This window comes from Nicotiana attenuata, unplaced genomic scaffold, assembly GCF_001879085.1.
Source record: "Nicotiana attenuata strain UT unplaced genomic scaffold, NIATTr2, whole genome shotgun sequence".
Lineage (NCBI taxonomy): Eukaryota > Viridiplantae > Streptophyta > Magnoliopsida > Solanales > Solanaceae > Nicotiana > Nicotiana attenuata.
In genome coordinates, this window is record NW_017671063.1 from 15,072 (window position 1) to 19,227 (window position 4,156).

Consider the following 4,156-nt stretch of genomic DNA (forward strand, 5'->3'; position numbering starts at 1 on the left):
TTAATTTGACTCTGCTAAAAACCCTAATTTCTAAAAATGTTTACTCGTTTGATTATGGGTGTTGGCATGACTCTTTGCCTTGACTATGTGTGTTAGACTAATTTTCTTGGCCTTGTCTCTATGTGATTGCGCGTGTTAGCACGATTCTCTTTACTCTGATTCTATGTGTTTAGCATGCTCCTTCGTTTGATTGNTACATTATTTAAATCTTCATATTAGTAAATATATTTTTTACAACAATATCAAAGGTAACATATTGCAAATACATGTCTAACATCTCATTTATTTAAATTATCTTTTTCTAATATAAATAATAATATTACTATATGAAGTTACAGATTTTATGTCATTTAAGTATATATACTATAAACAACTAGTGTGAAAAAATGGCAAGATTAATTTTTTTTTGCATATATGTGTGTATACGTACTAATAAAAAAAAGTAAAGACTCTTATTAAAATTTGGCTTTCCACTAATTTTTTGGAGCCGCCCTTTTTTGGGAGCCTTGAAATTGACGGCCATAAACTCTGGTGTGTGGTACAGCATGGAGAATGTAAATTCAACCTTCTGTTTGGTAAATGAGTAATTACAGTTGCCGTATAGTTACTCTATGCTATACTATAATATGTTATTCAAACCTCGATCCTAATTATGCTATAATTTGTTTGTAACTTCCTTCTATGCTTTGCACTATATGTGGGATTTTTACAAATGAATCTAGCTTAATTGACTGAGAGATAATCCTAATGAATAAATGAAATGGGACCACCAACTAATAGGTGCATAAGACTGATTTTTTCCTCTTTGCATACCGTTTTTAGTTCATAGGAAGAGTTTGTTCCTTAATTTACCATCTCATCTTGTACCTTTTACTATCAAAATGAAATATGTAAAAGAAAAAGAAAAGATTTGATGCCTAATGTTATTGACGGTATTCAGGCATATGTTATTGCTATTGGTTATGTTGCGTCCGATCTAGACTAACAAAAAGTAATGATATTCACTCTTCGTCTATGCATATCTAGGTTGAAGATCTAATCTGATAGGTTACAAGTATTTTGTTCATAAATACTTTGCTTTATGTTTTGATGATCAAACAAACTACTATCCAGAACCAGATAAGGAAGCTGTTACACATTTACAAGACCTTAAGATCACAAGGTTCCAGGTTGGGACTCAGCATGGGACATGATTCAACTCTTCAGAGTGAAAGGAACAATTGAGGGAACATGTCCCTACCAGTTCCCGAGGAGACTGTGCGAAGTCAACTCTCTAGCTTGAAAGTTGCTGCCTGCAGACGCTACAGTGCAAGAACAGTGCTGCAGTCAACTTTCCAGGGAAGACTTTTTACCTACCTTGCTTACATCATTGTAAGTGATGTCACACATGTATATTGTCACGACCCACATTTCCCACCGTCGGGATCGTGATGGCGCCTAACTTTTAGAATGTTAGGCAAGCCAACAAATAAAGATCTAATACGCTAATCGCTATCCAAAACAGTAAATAACAATATTTTAAGCCAAAACAAAGTAAAGAAGCGCGGAAGTTCATAATAAGCTAAACACTAATACACGACAACCCAAAAATCTGGTGTCACAATTCACGAACTTCTAAGAGTCACTACAAACACTGGTTTAAAAAAATACATTTGTTCTCGAAATAAAGGAAAACAGGAAAACTGGGATAAATTGAAGGGGACTCTAGGGTCTGCGAACGCCGACAATTCTACCTTGGGTCTCCTGATGGACTGAAGGCAGCAACCCAACTCAGATCAACACGGTCCGGTACCGAAATCTGCACAAAAAGTGCAGAGTGCATTATCAGTACAACCGACCCCATGTACTGGTAAGTGTCGAGCCTAACCTCGGCGAAGTAGTGACGAGGCTAGGATACGACAATAACATGAACTTGTGCAATTAAATCATATACGAGAAAATAAAAACAAATGGAAATTTAGCAGATAATAATGAGAAGGGGGAAAACATGCTGATGGGAATATTAAATCCTGAAAATAGTACAAAAAGAAACACAGTAAATATCATGCTTTGCACCAACGAAGTAATAATATAGCAAACAAGTGCACGACATCACCCTTCGTGCTTTTACTCTCGTCCTTACTATAAGAAACAATAGAACCGGCACGGCATCACCCTTCGTGCATTAACCCTCTTATAATATGGCAAAACATCACCCTTCGTGCATTATCACTCACAGAATATGGCACGGCATCACCCTTCGTGCATTATCACTCACTCACAATACATTGCACGGCATCACCCTTCGTGCTTTACACTCTTCCTCACCTAAACAACAAAACAACAACAACCCGGCAAGGGAGTCATCAATAACCAACCTCGTTTCAATATTTAACTTCACAATATAAATCTTAACTTGAGTCAATACTCAACCAATATCCAATTCTAGGAAAAACATGATAAGATTTGTTTAACATGAAGAATAACCAGTTTAAGCATGAACAGTACGAATAAAGAATACAACAGTCACAAGTATAAGACTCACTCGCATGTTATGACTCGACGACAACATATAGGTACTCGTCACCTCACCTACACGCCGTACTCAACAACCAAACACATAGCAAATGAGGCAACAACACCTAATCCCTCAAGCTAAGGTTAGCCACAACACTTACATCGATTCCACGGCCAAACTCAAGCCTCAATTATCGCTTTTCCTCTAGATTCCACCTCCAATCCACTCGTATCTAGTCACAATTAACTTAATAATATCAATTATCGCTAAAGAAATCAATTCCAATGCACAATTACAAGTTTCCCAATATATTCCCCAAATAGTCAAAAATCGACCCCGGGCCCGCTTGGTCAAAACTCGAGGTTCGGACCAAAACCCATTCACCTATTCATCCCCGAGCCCAAATATATAATTAGTTTCGGAATCCGACCCCAAATCGAGGCCTAAATTCCAATTATACAAAAATTCCTAATTCTACCCAAACCCCCAATTTCAACCATGAAAACCCTAGATTTTATGTTGAAAATTAATGAAATGCACTGGGTAATTGGAAAAACGTAGTTTAGAATCATTTACCAACACTTTGGGGAAGAGTTTGTCTATTGAAAATCGCCTCCAAGCCTTCTAGTTTTTAAAAATATGAAAGAATGGCCTAATCCCGTTTTTGGTTTTGTTTTTAAAATACTGGACAGGTCTTCATCGCGTTCGCATGGACCTATCGCGTACGCGATGCATTGCGGCCAGAAGGGCCTCTGCGTTCGCGAAGAGCTGCTCGCGTTCGCGATGGTCTGTCCCCCCTAACCATCATTTTCGCGAGCCTGGGACCGCGTTCACGAAGAGCAACTCAATGATTCCCCAGCCCACCTCTATTTTACTCTACGCGTTCGCGTGATGCCGGTCGCGTTCGCGAAGAGCAGCCCCCCAGTGCTCCGTGTTCGCGACCATGGCTACGCGTTCGCGATGAACAATCCCCTCCCCAGACCATGTTACACTTCGCATTCACGAGAGTATCTTCACGAACGCGAAGAAGAAAAACCAGAAACACTGACCGCAGCAAAACACACCAGATTTCTAAGTGTAAATCACCCCGTAGCCTATCCGAAACTCACCCGAGCCCTCGGGGCACCAAACCAAACATGCACACAGGTCTTAAAACACCATACGGACTTGCTCGCGCGATCAAATCGCCAAAATAATACCTAGAACTACGAATTTAGCATCAAATTGCATGAAATTTTCAAGAAAGTTTCAAAACTTCTATTTTCTCAACCAAAGGTCCGAATCACATCAAATCAGTTCCGTTTCTCACCAAATTTCATAGATAAGGTATAAATAACATAATGGACCTGTACCGGGTACCGGAACAACAATATGGACCCGGTATCAATAAAATCAATCATTAACCAAATTCATAAAACCTTTATAATTCCAGTTTAACAAGTTTCATCAAAAATTTATTTCTCGGGCTAGGGACGTCGGAATTCGATTCCGGGCATACGCCTAGGTCCCATATTTTACTACGGACCCGCCGGGATCGTCAAAACACGGGTCCTGATCCGTTTACTCAGAATGTTGACCGAAGTCAACTAAATTCAACTTTTAAAGGAAATTATTATTTTCTCAAATTTCCAGATAAAGGCTTTCCTGAAATGCGCCCGG